This window comes from Sinocyclocheilus rhinocerous, unplaced genomic scaffold (assembly GCF_001515625.1).
Source record: "Sinocyclocheilus rhinocerous isolate Xijiao unplaced genomic scaffold, SAMN03320098_v1.1 scaffold1265, whole genome shotgun sequence".
In the NCBI taxonomy this organism is placed as follows: Eukaryota; Metazoa; Chordata; class Actinopteri; order Cypriniformes; family Cyprinidae; genus Sinocyclocheilus; species Sinocyclocheilus rhinocerous.
The window spans coordinates 353100-370741 of record NW_015657967.1 but is presented as its reverse complement, the minus strand read 5'-3'; the positions used below and the strand labels follow the sequence as shown (position 1 = coordinate 370741).

At 36.8% G+C, this 17642-nt stretch overlaps 1 protein-coding gene across 3 annotated transcripts in view; it reads right to left on the bottom strand.

Moving 5' to 3' along the window:
• LOC107721821 (neural cell adhesion molecule 2-like) overlaps window positions 1-17642 on the bottom strand; it is a 407305-nt gene that overhangs the window by 274857 nt on the left and 114806 nt on the right. The window lies entirely within an intron of this gene.

The window sequence follows — 17642 nt, the reverse complement described above, 5'->3', positions numbered from 1 at the left end:
TTTTTTTTTCTGAAAACAAGACTTAATCCCTCGGTTTCCCAGACAAGGCTTAAGCCTAGTCTTTATTTTTTTATACTTTATACTCTAGATTTTTTTGTTGTTTTTTTACAGCTCAAAGTCGAGAAACAGAGAGCCGTCATTCCCAAATAAACAAGACGAAGAAGAAAGTGTCCATGAGGACAAGCACACAGCCTTGAAAACTTTCTATTAATATTTCAAAAACAATGAAACACTAAGACAAGACGCAGATCATCACACGCATCAAAGTCTCGACTTTTACAAGAATGAACGTACACACATCATCAAACTCATAACCTGTCCATGTGTTATCACTGTCAGATACAAGACAAGGAGGAAATTAACACGACCTGTGGCTCATATGATGGAAACACACACATGCAGAGTCTTATTCCCTGCTGATTGTGATCAATATTACTTTATAAACTACAGATTGTTTTAAACATGTATTTGATATTACAGTTTCCAACAAAACTCTCAATTAATGGTTATTTACTTACATTTGGTATTTAGCGAGTGTTAAGTTTGGCACATAAACATTAAAATAATATTGGCTCCCTCAGGACAAAACAACAACAATAGTGATAAATAAAACAGGTCATACTAAAGAAAGTTTTCACTGGTACTCTCAAACTACTCTGAATCCATTAGACATAATGAAATAAACCGGAGGGCTAGTCATTAGTTAAAGAGAGAGAGACATGAAATCAGTTTAGAGCACCAGCTGAAATCAGGGGAAATACGCTGATTTATAATTACAGTTCAAAAGTTTTTAAATGCATTTTCAGTCATTAAAACCACCAACATCCTACTTGTTTTCCTGCTTCAAAATATAATTTGGCTGTAATACAAGTTTCCCAAACTTTTCTCCAATGAATTTCCAGGAATTTTCCAATTTGTTTGTGATTAGTGGATAAAAAAAAAAAAAGATGACACACACAAACTGTAACTGCTACCAGAGGCGTCTTCAGGATTTAATCTGAGGGTACGCGCAGATGTTCCAACACTAAAAAGTTAAATTCGATATATGTTAATTTACACACATCTTTAAGACTTGAGACTCTTCAGACCAAACCATCAGTGAGAGCAACGCTGAGCACACTTGATCAACCGATCAAGTGAATGCTCACAGAGGAAAACAACTACAGAGAACAAAACAGCACTGCATGAAGTGGATATTCACGACTGAGACAAAAACAACAACAAACAAACAATGTAAAATACTGACGGTGCAAATGGCTGCTTATTCACGACACAGCTTAATTTTCTCAAAGGCACCTCTCAATAAGTAGCCTTTTGTTTCAAATATTTGTAGACATTGCTATGCAGTTATTGAAGAGACAGAGTGGAAGAGAAAGTGTGTGAATGTGAATTACCCGTGCATTTGGCTTTCCCAAAATTATTTTATTGATAAAGTCACTTGCGCGTAAAAGATTTGTTTGTGAGAGAGACAGAATGCGCTATCCACAGATCAGGCCTGGTTTACAGGAATGCTAGGGGGTGCTAAGCACCCTAAAAAGAAAGCAAGAGCACCCTCAGTTGAAGCTGTAATACTAATATATTGGCGAAACAGATATGGCAAACTACCCAGTGCTTATTTGTGTGTGCGCTCTAGAGCATAAAAGGTTTCTATTTACAACATGTTTTTACTGTGTTTAGCATTGAATCCACTTCTTCCAGTGCTGTCTGTTCTCTGTGTTAATTAAGTATCTTGATACTGTTTACTGATGGAGGAAGTTCGACGGACCCTTCACATGATTCAGTGAGAGAGTGGTCCAAATGAAAGCGGATTGATTCAGACCATTTTGCAAAGATGTTTAGTCAGTTCAGTGAAAGAACCAACTCAAAAGAATGATTAATTCATAATTCATGGCATGGCTGGTTCAGTCAATGGAAATAACGTTTCTCACTTCAGTCGAAGCGCTCATGGTAAGCACAGTGCGTACAGACGTACAGCTACAGGTGCCACTGACTGCTACCAAAATTGATTAAGTCAAACATAAGCAGAAACATTTTAATAATAATAATAATAATATATTTTAAAAAAAATAATAATAATAACAATAGTTCTCTTTTAAAAGATAATTATCATTAAGTGAAAACAAATATACATATTTGGGAAACTTGTTTAGAAATAAATTGCAATTCAGTTCGGTGTTACTAGTGGCTGAGAACTGACGCACCTCATCTCACAGTCACTTCTGAATAGCAACTACAGTAGTAAACTGGACTACTCTAACACTACTCTGTGTGTGTCAGGGCCCTATGTCCATCTGGTGGCACGCGTGTACAGATTGTAGGTGCATGTAAAGCAGTGTGTGCACAGTTGTGACCCGTGAAGATCTGCCACCTGCTCCACATGTCTGAGCGACTGTGAGACAGATGCACAATCCTCGCTTCACTGGACTCTAACTCTCCTGCGTCTATTATCGGCCTGAGGCATCGACGGTCAGCAAGGAGACGCCCGACACCTGCTGCTACAGATGTTTTGGATCCTCAGCGTGACACTTTAAAGAGCGACTATGGATCACCAGCGGCGATCAGAGGGGCTTATCATGCATCAGATGGTCTGCACTGAGAACGGTTCATGTTGTGATCATTACAATTGTGCTGGAATTTGCAATAGTTTTCACACATTTAGTGACTGATAGAAGACAAAAGTTCCTACTCATTCCAAAAAAGAACAATGATAGAGACTAAAATGAGACTATATATATATATATATACATACACACACACACACACACACACACTGTAAATGAACACCGGAGCGTGTGCTCATTTCCCAGTTAAGCCATGCTAACAAGCATATCCCTCCTGCAGCGGCGCTGGCTGCACCATCGTGAGACAGGCGGAAAGAGTCGTCACGATAAAGAAGACCTTTTTTTTTACATTATATAATTTTTTATATGTATTCGCTGGTTATTGTTGTATACCGTCACTAATTAAGTACTTTATCTCTTATACTAGTAAGCTAGCATAACAAAGCGATTATCACATTATTTGCATTGTTATGCACAACATTCAATAATGAATTCAAAAGTAGTGTATTATGCACTTTTTTCATTTAAAAGTACTGCTGTATGAACAAAAGTGCAATAACATTTGGTTTGCAAACTCTTTAAACAAATAAGGTGCTCGAGTGTGCTCGAGCCGTGCGCTCTCTTGTCTGCATGTCTTGTTTCATGTTGGAGCATGGTGTTCGGATCCCGGCACTCATGTCTTGTTCAGAATCAGTTTCGGTTTGGTGTCGGGGTTCGGACACTCGTGCTCCATGTTCTATCTTGTTGTGAGAGCATGTGGTCTCGAGGTCACTCGGGCCATGTGCTCTTCTGTCTGCGTGTGTTGTGTCTTGTGTAGCACGCGGTTTGTGTTTGGCCGCGTGCTCTCGTTGTCTTGTGGTGTTGCACGCAGCTCGTGTTTTCGGCTGCATGCTTTCATGTTATGTCTTGTGTTGTGTAGCACGCAGCTTGTGTTTTTCATTGGTTGTGTGCTTTCATGTTGTCATGTCTTGTGTGAACATGCGGCTTATGAGTATTCTCATTAGCTGCGTGTTCATGTCTTGTTTTGTTCAAGCACATGGCTTGTGATTGTTTTGCTGGCCATGTGCTTGTGTTTGTTTTGTGTGAGCACATGGCTTTTGTCTTTGTTTCCTGTGTGCCATGTGCTCTCATGCCAATTGTCTTGACCCCACCCATCTTGTTACCTGATTATTGGTTTATTTGCCCCACCTGTCTTCCCTCGTTACCCTCCTCATTTGCTCCCTATTTATTCCCCTTGTGCGAGTTCGTTGTCGTGTTAACCCTGGTTGTGTCTGGTCCTGCCTTGGCCTGTCCAGCCTTGCCAAGCCTTTGGTGCCTACCTGTTTTCCCCTACCGGGTAGTTTTTGTTTGTTTTGCTTATATTTATTATTAATAAAAAAGCCCCTTTTCCTGCAATTGAGTCCTCGCTTTCCATCCCCTCACCCACACCCCTGACAGAGCCTCGGTCATAACATTATAACGGGCACCTTCCGAGTAGACACCTGCACTATCGCGGGACCCAACGCAGCAGAGTGTGGCGTGGGACAACACTTGATGGGTGAGTGCGGGTGGGTAGAATAAGGGTGTAACACCTAAAGGGTGTAATCTTAACCGTGCCCGAGCGCGTCTGACCCCCAAAGCCCAGTTCGTTTGACTAGTGTAATCACTCCGTGCCACGTTCGGTTGGAAGAGGTGAGCCAGAGCGCAGTTCAGTTATATATAGATCAGTGAGTGTGAACGCTAACCGCGCCGGCGCGTGGAACTTATGATACGTGCAGCATGATTGCGTGAACATTTCTGAGTGGCAAAAGTGATAGACTTGTAAAGCAATATATTGTGAACGACTCCAAATAATAAACCACAAAGTTAACAAAACAATGCACTCCACTGTGTTGAGCGAGAGCGCTTATTCTCTGCTGTCTTCACGTGCTATCGGAAACTTCCTATTTCCCACTTATGAAGTTGTGAGCGCTGCTGCAGTCTTAGGCCCAACCCAAATGCTCTCATTGGTTGAGACATGTGATGACACTCATCCCAAGCCAGTACTGATCAACATCCCACCCCTCCTGTGACCCATGGTTTGTCTGTATGTGTATTCCGAGCCAGAGAGCAACGGACTTTCATAATAATAAAAAAACTGCGTTAAAGCGCGATTAAAATAATTGCCGGCGTTAATCAATGAATGCGTTAACGCGTTAACTTGCCCAGCCCTTATATAATAGATATAGATAGCTAGATATAGAGAATTCACTTTTGGCCCCATTAAAATGGTCTAGTGAGTTCTAGTGAGAACAAAGACTTCTAAGCAGTGTTATTTTAGTATCAGGATAATATTATAGATTTTATTAATATTTAGAACTACTATTTTTATATTTTATGTTTTAATTTCAGTAATTTTGTTGTTTTTATCTTTTTCAATACTTTTTAATGTCTATATAGTTTTGACTAATTTTACATTTTATTTTAGTGCATCAAGTCAATCTAAATGAAAATAAATGTTGCTTTGGCAACTTGCGGAAATAAAAAAATAAAAAAACAGCACTAGAAAACAACTAGATATAAGTATGTCATTATATAATATTTCATTTCAGTTAATATTCATTTTGCATAAGGAAAATTATTAATTTGTTAACAACAATAACCCTGTACATGAATTTGTATGTCTGCTTGTTGTCATTAGAGACGATGTTTCCATTTTATATTTCAGAATATTTTAACAAGCCATTTAGCCATTAGCACTTTGATTTATCACACTTAAGCATGATACGTTTATGACAACTATCCGTGCTAATGAGATGTAAAGCATAAACCAGGACCAGAACAACAGGGATGGACTTACCCATTAGGCAAAGGATGGCGACCTCCTTGGGCCCCCAAAAGCCAAGGGCCCCCTAAAATGCTTTTCATATATGAGATGTGCATTAAGCGCAGACACACGAACCGTTACTGCTTACGGTGTTTATTACCATGACAACTGTCTGCGTGTCCAAGTTAAGCGTGCTTCTTGTATATCCTGCTTGTAGCAAATGTAAAGAGCTTGTATCTGAAGATGTAATTGAATGAGTCCTTAGCCATCTTCAAGAAACGACAAAAAAAAACAAAATACATCGGTTCCATCTGTATTCAAACCTCTAACTCCAGCACTTTCTTTTCTATTTTAATTCTACTTTATCTATTTATATTTTTTTATTTAAAATTAACTAACACTAGCTTTCTATTTTTTTCTATTCTATCTACTTGTTTTTCTTTGTGTGTGTGTGTGTATATACCTTACTACGTGTTCTGCGTTAGGCTAACAGAGACTTGTCATTTGCACTTGCATATTGTTGCTCTTTTGTTAGTTTCGATTGCTTCTATTGTCCTCATTTGTCGCTTTGGATAAACGCATCTGCTAAATGACTAAATGTAAATGTAATTAAATATTGAGCAACAGTACATAGTATGTTTATTGTTTTAAGTGTTGCTTACTCATTTATGAGAAGGACCCAAGTAGAGGACGCTTATGCAGTTATTTTTTGTTTGATATAATCCTTAGGTGTGTAAATGTATAATTTCCTTTTCATTTTTCTTTCAGTTTCATTTAAATTTGTAGTTAAAATAACTAAAACTACATGTATTTTAAAGCTTACGCTGGTAGACTTTCCTCAAGACGTCAATATAGCCTATATTTTTTCAGACTTTTCTAATTCTCACTAATTCAAATTTTTTATATGAATGAGTCTCTGAAGGGAACTGACTGTCTTCATAAATGTTTCGATGGTATTTTAATTTTATCTGATAAAGTAGCATTTATGAGCACAGCGCTGTTTTGTTTACAGCCATTGCCGGGGAAACTATTTCTGACATTCCAAAAGCGCCTTCTGCTGGCAGAGAATGAATGTCCATTTTCAATAATCCAGTCTGCAGATTTTGTTCAAAATGTGAAAATCCACCCACATAACCCCATTTTAAATTAATATAATAATTTATACTTCTGACTCATCCCTTTCCTTAAAAAAAAAAAAAAAAAGGTTCAATTGTGAGGTTTATCATTTTATAATAAAAAACATTTCTGTGAAAACCTGTATTTCAACTGTAAATAAATTGCTATTTTGTGGTCTACAACATGAAAGAAAGCCATTATAACATGTACATGAAAAATGTAGAAACATTGGACAACTATGGGGCACCATTGTGCAGCAGCAAGCATCACAACAAAAAGGTTGATCTAGGTAAATGTGTGCACATTTATCCCATTCCTATATTTTGCTTAGTGTCCCGAATTCACTAAATCCGACCCTGCAGAACAAAGCCACAAACAAATTATCACTGCTTCAAAAACAGGGTGTTGCATCATAGGAAATTCAGGCTGGGATTATTCAGAATATTGCTAAAGCCTGGAATAATCTACACGATTTTTGCCCCGATTTTCCACCGATTTATAGTTTGGAGAAGTTGACGCTAGTTGCCTAAAGTGATCTTTCATAATGTCTACAATTCGTGTGTTATAATGAGGATTCGTGTCTCTAATCCACTGGCACTTGACTCGACAGTGCGTGTGCTATCCTTTTTACAATCTCTAGATGACAAAACACTACATTCTGTCAGCAATGTAACGTGGCAGTAACGTATAGAGACCTCGGCTTATAACTATACTCTAATTACTATTTTTAAAATTATAACGCGTTAAATTACTCCATTACTAAAAAAGTAATCAAATTACAGTAACGTGTTACTAAGTAATGCGTTACTACCCAACACTGTTTGTGACATCACTAAACGACACGGGGGGGGGATGAGTGACATCACTACACAGCACTAGAGAGAGAGGGAAAAAAAAAGATTAGTGACCACTTAGCAGCATTAGATAAAAAAAAAAAAATGGTTAGTGACATCACTAAACATTACAAGAAGGAAAAAAAAAAACTTGTTAGTGACATCAGTAAATGTCACTAGAAAAATAAACAACTGGTTAGTGACGCATCACTCTACACAGCACTAGAAAGAACAATTTGTTCGTGACATCACTAAACAGCACTAGACAAAAAATCAACTGGTTAGTGACATCACTAGACAGCATTAGAAAAATAAGCAACTGGTTAGTGACACATCACTACACAGCACTAGTAGAAAGAACAACTTGTTAGTGACATCACTAAACAGCTTTAGAAAAAAAAACTGGTTAGTGATACATCACTAAATATCACGGTATCACTTTATTTCGATAGTCCACTTTAGACATTCTATTAACAGTAAGTAACTTTGCAACTACATGTCAACTAGCAGTTAGTAGAGTATTAGTAGACTGTCTGCTTAATATCTTCTAACACTTTCTTTGTCAACTTATTCTACAAACCCTAAACCTACCCTAACAGTCTACTCTGAGAGTTAGTAGACATGTAGTTGCAAATTAATGATAATTAGTTGACATGTAGTTGACATGTAGTTACAAAGTTACTTATAGATAATAGAATGTCTAAAGTGGACTATCGAAATAAAGTGTAACCAATATCACTAAAAAAGAAAAATAACTACTCTTTTTCTGAGTAAGTGGGTGGTTCTTTACCGGAATAAGATGCAGACACACCAAACACTGTTTGGCACTATGACACTAAATTTGCATAAAAATGCTCACACAGACTAGTTATGAAAATATGTAGTATTGAACTGCACCTGTAGTTTGGGGTCAGTCTGAAACACTTCCATTAGTCCACACCAACAGGATGAAACAGAGTAATGAAGAGGACCGACAGTAAAGGCATGAATTTGTACCCAAGATGCCGCAGAGTTCGAGTTTGCAGACCATCAGCACAGCAGATTAAAGCATAAGTGAACCTCAATGACACTGAACAACAACAAAAGAAAGACAGAATAAGACAAAACACAAGCGCGACACGTTGCTTTTGTTTGGCCGGTGTGATAAACGTGCCGCTGTCGCCGCTCTCCTTTATGCTGCCTGAAGTGGTTTGTTTGTGTGCGTCTCTACAAGAGCCGTAATAAAGCTGGACAGCTTTTAATCATCTCCCAGCAAGAGCTTCTCACAATCATTCTCATCCTACCGACAAACTTCCAGCAATGAGGGAAAAGTAGGGCACTTTGATTTGGACAGATGAGTGAGACATGAACAAATGGAGAAAGACTCTCAGACGAGCAGCTAGACGAGGCGTATCACACTTCTGCTCTGGCGGAGGGTCATTTACCTCAAATCCACTTCCTCAGATTAAAGCAGCGACCCTCCACTGACTAACACCAGCTCTGTTATCACAACACCACTGGTGAGATTCAACTGGAAGTGCTAAACTAACGTTCAGAAAAAGAAAGAAAACTCACAAATCAGATGGAGACGTGACTTTCTTAAAGAAACTATGCTCAGTTTTATAGAGACACTGAAGTTGGCAATCAGAAGTCCGAGATCTTCATAACTCCATCATTTCTCAAAAAATTCCCTGAGATCAAAAGATCTGAGCTTCTGTTTACTCTGTTGCTCTATACTTAAATACTTATAGGTATAAATTTATGATTTAAGTATCTGAATTGCAAATACAATTTCCATCCGTTTGAATTTGTTTTAACAAGCTAATAAACTTAACATGATGCATATCTGTCAGTCATACATAAATGAAAGGTAATATTTCTGTATTATTACTATTAAATTAATAAACTTTAAATACACAATAAACATTATTATTATTATTATTATTATTATTATTGTTATTATATGAGCAATATTACATGAGCAGCAGTGCGATATGGCTGTATATCAGCATGGCTGTGATTCAGCCGCAGGTAATCACAATGTGCTGATATACAGCCATATCGCACGGCTACGAGTGTGACATTGTGTTTATATAACAGTTTGACAGCACAAGTATGTAAATAAAAAAAAGAGACAACTACAGAGTGTTTTTAAAAATCCTCTTTTGTGCGGAACTACATCCTTCCAGCACGGATTCAAATCTCATTTTGACAGTTTAACCCCTTATCGGTCAAAGATCGGCGACGGCCCCAGATTATTGTTGTTTCACTTTAACAGCACGTTAAACATCACACTCTTACTTGATCTGGACAAACTGTGCATCAGTAGAAAGATTAAAGACTCTAGCTTCGATATTTGACCACTGTTTTGATAAAACGTTGCAGTGACAGTAATTTAGTAATTTATGTCAGGAGTGCTGGGCTGTCTCTGTGTGTTTACTCTTCCGTGCTCGCGCTGTGACTGACAGAAACCTGATTCGATTATTACTCCTGTAATAATGAATGTGTACATCTGAAATGCTAATTTGTGCAGCGACATAAAAAGGCTATAAATAACATATTTTTACAACAGTAAATGACCAAATTCCTCATGAGATCGCAAAAGGAAGTTATTACAAACACTCAATGGTGGATTAAAGTGAGTTTTGAGTAAACGTGTACTAATAATCTCATAAATTGTCTTATGTAGCTTGATGCTAATGTTAGCTCTAATGCAGCTGCAGAACAGGTGCAGCTCTTCTTCATAATGCATTTTGTCATAATTCACGTAAGGTCGTAAGAAAATGTTTTGTTGTATTTTTATAGAAATACTTTTGATAATAGGCCGGTAAATGTATACTGGGATTGAAGCGATCCCAAGCCTCCGTTACTAATTCGAAAACGTCACTAGATCTAGTAATGAAGGAACGTTGAGTTGCTTGATTAAAAGCTTGTATTACTGTATTAAAAGCTCACTGTATGTATGAATAGAGTAGAGTTATGTAGAATCGAGTATTATGAGAGAGAGATGGACTGAGCGAGTGTGATTACCTGCAACTGATTCAGCATTCATTCTTCAGCTCAATCTCATATTCACAATAAAACATTAGTTTAAATGTCTGCTGAGGAAAGCGATATCTTTGTCGCAGGCCTACTGTCCTTTCATCTAATGGTGAATGACAGCGCTGCTCACTGCATTTGTTGGCTGCGTCTTACAAAGTGTTGTTGAAGTAAAAATAAATTCCTTGTTTACAACCCTTTTTCAGTCTCTTTCAGTATAAAAGTCTTTATATATCACTCAGAAAAACAGTCTCTTTTCGCCATCTAATGGCAGAATAATGCAAGTAAAATCACCATCATTAACACACAAAACCGTCTCTCAATACAAAACACTATAATTAAAAAAATACTACTATGTATATAAAATATTATTTATTGAATAATAATATTTAATAAACAACAGCCATCATAAATGTTGCTAGGCAGTTCAGTTAAGCCCACCATTGGCATGATGTTCATCTGCATTATGTTCTGCATATTTCTTTTAACCTTACAATTTGAAATGTTGTTATTGCAATGCAGTCACAATCCTTTTTTTTTTTTTTTTTGCTTTAGAATAATGACACTTGATTCTGTTACAGAATTCTTTAATGGTTATACATGTTTTAAGTATTTGTTTGATTATGTTGCAGTAAAATGACTAGCAGAATTAGCTCAGGAAAATAGAAGCTGATCAAAAACAAGGTTAGATTTATAAGGCTTTCATAAAACAAAGGTACTAATACAAATGATGTGTTGTGTTGTCATATCCTTTCCAGGAATAACTGAATGATATTCTATTATTTTAGAATGTTCCACAACAGTTGGCTGGCTCAGCTGACTGTGGGATCATGTTGATGGTGAGGACAAAGAAGAGAAATTAACGTATATGTGTGTCTGTGTAACTTTGTTTTCATTAGAATGGAAAAACAAAAGTGCTTTCCTTGACCTCTGTATTATAATTTTTTTCTGTATGCTCTGTACATGGCCTTTGAGGTGTCATTTGATTTCACAGCTGGAAGTCAGTGTTAAAAAAGATAATTTGGATTTAAATAATTTGATGATACATTACTATGTGCTTGTCCTTATTTGCCAGTTTGATTTTACTCTAATATGAAAATGGTGGTGCCTCATTCTGTTGGAAATTTTTGCTATTGAAAGGTATCTTTTTCTCTGTCCAGCAGACTACAAATTTAAAAAAAAAATTTCACAGGAAACATGTCCTCACTGATGTGCAGGTGCCAGAAGAGCAAGAGATTAAGATCAACAGCTGGGTATGTGTTTTTATATCTCAAATATGGGCACATGAGGAAAAAAAAAAACAATAAAAAAAAAAAATCTAAACTTGATATTTTGATGATAATTTGACTTGATAGCTACATCCTGACTAAAACACGTGTTTTTGTTTTTTTTTGTCCAATATATTTCCATTTGTGTGTACACCTCATTCAGGAGCCAAGCATATCAAAAGACCTCCACACTTTGTTTTTACATCCAAAAACAAAACCCCTCAATCGCTTAATCTGAGACTTTCTTGTCTTCCCCTGCACCGGAGTCGACACAATGGTGGACTGATGACAGCTCACTCAGGATGGGTCTAAAGTTAAGATGCTAGAGTCAATCAACTATCATGGGAGGGGCCTGTGCAGAACTACGTCATTCTGACAGGAATCTCAGTACAGCCTGATTTGAGAAAGGGGATTTTAAAATAGGGATTTAAAAAAAAAAAACACTGCGTGGATTTTTTACATTATAGGATGGATGTGTACACATACTTCCAAGACACATTTATTTTCAAACAACTTGTAAAGTGAATTTTGCATCCGATGACCCCTTTAACATTTGTTTGTTTTATTTTATTTAGTTCTATTTTTGTTATCTTTTGCGATTTATGTGTGATAATGTGAAAACTTTATTGAAAACTTTTTTGAAAAAAAATCAAATGTTCAAATCCTCAAGCTTAGTTTTGTCTATCTCATCTATATATTTTAACATTTGTTTGTTTTATTTTATTTAGTTCTATTTTTGTTATCTTTTGCGATTTATGTGTGATAATGTGAAAACTTTAAGCAAAAAAAAAAAAATCAAATGTTCAAATCCTCAAGCTTAGTTTTGTCTATCTCATCTATATATCATCTGATTAAATTGTTATAATAAAATGCTTACTTGACATTAACATAGATTAAAAACTTTGAAATGATCCAAAACACTACGTGGCGCTATGCTTGGTAAGATAACTTTTAACTCCGCCCACTTCCGGCCTGGCGCTGCAGGCCTGAGACTGCTGTGACGTAAGGGTTCTGCGGTTCTGCAGCTAGATACAGTATCTCACAGAAGTGAGTACACCCTTCACATTTTTGTATATATTTTATTATATATTTCATGTGACAACACTGAAGAAATTACACTTTGCTACAATGTAAAGTAGTGAGTGTACAGCTTGTATAACAGTGTAAATTTGCTGTCCCCTCAAAATAACTCAACACACAGCCATTAATGTTTAAACCGCTGGCCACAAAAGTGAGTACACCCCTAAGTGAAAATGTCCAAATTGGGCCCAAAGTGTCAATATTTGTAGTGTTTACTTTATGTAACGGCTATATAATTCTGCTGTTCCACAAGCGCCACCTTGTGGCAAAGAGTGAATTTGCATATTCGCTTATATTCATATTTTACGCAGAACTGTGTTGTGAATGTTAACTGGCATATTAACAAGACAAAAAACAAAATTTGACAAATAATTGTTAGGAAGCTTAAAAAAATAGTTTTTTGGGGGGTTGGGGGGCCTACTGTAATGCTGTAGCCCAGGGGCCTTTGGTTATCTTAAGGCGCCCCTGCCCATGGGCAAGCTTATACAGCGACAGTATTTACGACACTGGTAACAGGCAATTGCACTTATCAACCACATGGGGGAACCGTGAGCAAAAGTCACATGGTTTTGCTTTAATACAGCAATGTAAATTCAAATATATAATATATAATAATCGATATAATAATCTAACTAACAAACAAACAAATCAATCAATCACCAAGGATAAACAAAGCTTTTAGATGTTTTGGTTGAACACAGGAAAATGTTGCGAGAGACGTTTTTCTGTGAGACTGTAGGCAGAAACTCAGTGGGGAACTGCCAGGGCCCTCTAGGCCCTCAGAGAGGGCCTAAACTATTGTAAAAACAATATTTACAATTTTTTAATATTTTTTTCTATGACAAACTTTTTAATAATATTTTTAATAAAAAGTCATAATTTCCAATTTTATTTAAGCAATTCATAATTTCACAATCATCATCTAAATAAAATAAATACAATTTCTGTGGAAATAAACTCTTCAAATCTGCCTATTAAGTGAATGCGTTAAATGAACTCCGCCCATTTTCTCCATATTAAAATGTTTCCGCCTAGCATTTGCGGCTCTGTGATTGGTGGTCCAGCTGTGAAATTACAAAGGGCCAAGCAATAGTAAATCAATGGGAGCGTAATTTTAAATGACAGAAAAACTGACCTATCATATCTTTCCTCTAAATGGGCGGGCCTTGTTATCACAAACTTTATGACAAGTTCCGCCCGCTGTGGGATCTCTATCGAAAAAAATATATATACGCTATACACAAACTAGCTATTATTCACGTCACGATGGAAGCCACACATAACGTAAGTGAGGACATTTACTGGGCCGCTGTGCTAATAATAATCTTATTTAATATAAACACTGCTTGTTGGTAATGAAGTGTCTGTTGCTAAGTTGTATTGCTGTGAGCACTGTCATGATGTGTTGGCTTACATTAAACATTACATTTGTTGGTTTTGTGCACTGACCGATTGTGTGATGATGCATTTGTAATGAGGATTTTCATTTGACTTAAATTTAGCTATGTTTTATTTTGGTGATATCAGTCACTCTCGCTGCGGTGTTTTCTTGTTACATTTCTGAAAGGCGGTCGCACACCGGACGAGAAGCGCAGTGCCGCCGCCGTGCGATGCTTGACTCTAGGGCAACGTATCGCACACCGGACGTGTCGCGTTCAGTTCGAGATGGCAGTCCAAAACTTTTAATCTACACTCCAAACAGTCAAACATTCACTTCCAGAATGAGCAAGTGGTGTCAATGAGTTTGAAGTTCGTGATAAAAAAAAAAAACAGAGCAAACAGAATGAGAAAGTGCGGTCTACAGTAGTCAAAGCACGGAGGCCAGTGGTGCCGCCGGTGCATGTGTAAAATATTTCAAATATTAAAGACATGGTGTTGCGCAGCACTGCGCTTCTCGTCTGGTATGTGACCGCATTAAGGCTAGAATAGCCTCTTGCTTCAAAGGTGGAATTGTCAAAGATGACTTTTAGAATTAGACTCTGTAAGCTATAGGCTGGTAGTCTGTTTCCCTTCCGACGTGGGTAGGGGGAGAGGGCCAAGGTTCAAAAGTCACGGTTCGCTACTGCAGAAACTAATGTGTTTCTGGATGCGATAAGATTGACTCGTACCATAAACAAAACGCTTCAATAATCAAAATGAATGTGGTCAGAAACTGTGAGAGAGTCGACTTTATTACACTTTGAATACAGCACTGGGATTTATTAGATTACACGCATGTCTATAACGATGATCGTCGATAAGCAGTGGCAGCAGGATTTCAGCGCTTTGAGTGTGTCAATTAAAACAACAACAAACAGAGGATATGAGAATCTCACTCTTCTTTACTGCACTAAAAGCAATTACTCTGTAGAAAAACTGGGCTGCAGCGAGGATGTCTAATTTCCTCATCTGCCCATTCATATATCCAAAAGAAGCTGTTCTCTTTTATGAACGCGGGACACGGGCGGAGGTTAATGTAGCATAGCACTGCTATTGTTACTGACGCGTGAGATTGGCTCATTTCCACCCAATTAATAAGGAGATTTGGCCACTGAGCAAAGCCTGAGAATATGAGAGAATGAAAAGAAAGGATACAAAAGTCAGGAGAAGTTAAAATCCACTGCATCTGTGCTTCAGATTGAAATGTGCAATATTACAGAGACGTTCTGAATTTTACACTTCAAATAAAAGTTTTGGAGTGACTTAAAAATCTGCAAGTAGGAGAAAAAAAAATAAAACATTTGAACATTTTAGAGAAAAAAAATGTTATTGCGGTTACAATCATGAATAAATAAATAAATATTATCAAAATTATAAAAATGACAAAACACTTGGCATCTTCTATTAAAAAAAATTTCATTATATTTGAATTATTATATAATTAAATACAATTGTATATATTCAGTCATAAATAAATAAATAAATAAATTGCAGTCGAACTGAACGTTTGCTTTGATTCTGAAACAAAACTCTCCATGACGTATTCGCGAGTCTCTATATTTATTCACAGTAAATGCAAATGTTTTTTTTTATAAGTCTTGATATAAATCAACTACTCTTCATCACTTCTGATCACAGAACAAGCACTAATAGAAAAGATTAAAAAAATAATAATTATAAGGAAAAAAATAAAGGTCATTGTGACAAAATTAAAATTAACTATTTATCTTCTTTAAAAAAATGAAGTACAGTACAATAATTTTCAGTGTGAACACTACTCGCACTATTTATACTACAGAACGTCAAAGAGTAGTGCATAAGTATGTGATTTGGGACGCATCTCTAGTCTTGGTGGGCAGAATAGAAAAATATCTTACCAATCCTAATGCATAATTTCACTGTTATTCCACAAAATAAGTTGAATAATAATTGTACCGACAGCAGAGCAAAGATTATATGAAGGGATATTTAAAGTAATCATCAATCTGACTATCTGCCATCACAGAGTCACCTTTACAACCCCATTAGACACAAAGCAAACATCTAGTGTTTCTCTGCCCTTCCTCTGAGACTAAAGGAAGTGAATATTTATTGACTTCCAAAAATAAGTGGGAAAAATAGGGTTTTGCATAAACATCATTAGTCAGTTTAGGGTTGCCTTCAATTATATGACTGGAGGAGCTTCTTTGTTTGCATTTGACAAAACAATGTTTTGATTAGCCAATAGAAAATGGCTGTGTCCTCATTGTAAATGCAGAAAAATGAAAACAAATGAATGACCTCATTCAAGACTTCTGAGAACTCCTGGATTCAAGTATGACGTAGCAGATGTTCTGCTAAACCGGAACATTAGTGTGAGACAGTCCAATCTAATGAACTCAATCAGTCAACACGATGCTGCTGGTCACAAGCTGCTGTCCCAGAGGAAACACACAGATGCTCCAGTATCAGCCAAAGAGATGAATATCGCAGAACACGTGGTGTGTACATTAATGAGGAAAAAAAATTAACTTAAATGATTTTAGCAAATGGCTGCAATATAACAAAGAGTGAAAAATTTAAGGGGGTCTGAATACTTTCCGTACCCACTGTATATATATATATATATAGTTGTTGTCGTTGTTGTTTTATTTTACTGCAAGTCTCTATAGCCTATAAAACCTTTAAACTTTTATATATATATATAACACAATTAACACAGCATCCTTTTGTTTATGTTTTTTCTTGGTGTCCTTTGGCTAGCATTACAGTAGATTATAGCAACATGCTAGCAAGCATGATACAACACAAAAGAGAACTTAATTCAGTACTGGCTGTGAAGTAGCTTTCTATGAACACAGGCATCTGACACCTGTGCACAGAAAGCCGCTTCCAACAGCACACCAGTTCTCTTTTGCGATTCAATGAACAAAAACAAACAAAATGATTTCAAAATGCCCATTTTTGTTGGCAAGTGACACAGTCTTAAAAGAGTTAAAAAGTCCTAAATGACTGTAAAGACCTGAGCGAAAATCGGATGTGTGTCAGATCCGTGTCACGGGCGTCAGGTTTTAAAGTACAGCACTGCTTTTAAAGTGAAACCTGCTGCTGCAGGTTGTGTCATAACATTAGTGTGAGACAGTCCAATCTAATGAACTCAATCAGTCAACACGATGCTGCTGGTCACAAGCTGCTGTCCCAGAGGAAACACACAGATGCTCCAGTATCAGCCAAAGAGATGAATATCGCAGAACACGTGCCAAATATTGCGAGAGCCATTGGAAAGAATGTCTGCTGTTGTTGTTGCTAGACTTAAATGAACACAGTGGCAGTTCTTCAGCAGTTTCCTAATTTCACTACGTAAAATTAACTCTAATGATCAAACAGCTTAATAGTCCAGCAACATGTGCTATTAAAATTCACTTGCACAGGACTGAGGAGTGTGGTAATGATTTCTTGCGATTTAATTTTTGTAGCTGGGGGAACCTCACAAAACCTGGCAATCTGGCATGCCATTTTTCACCTCAAACATCAAAATAAAGAAAATAGTCCTATTTGGAAGTTAACAAAGAATGAGTTTGAA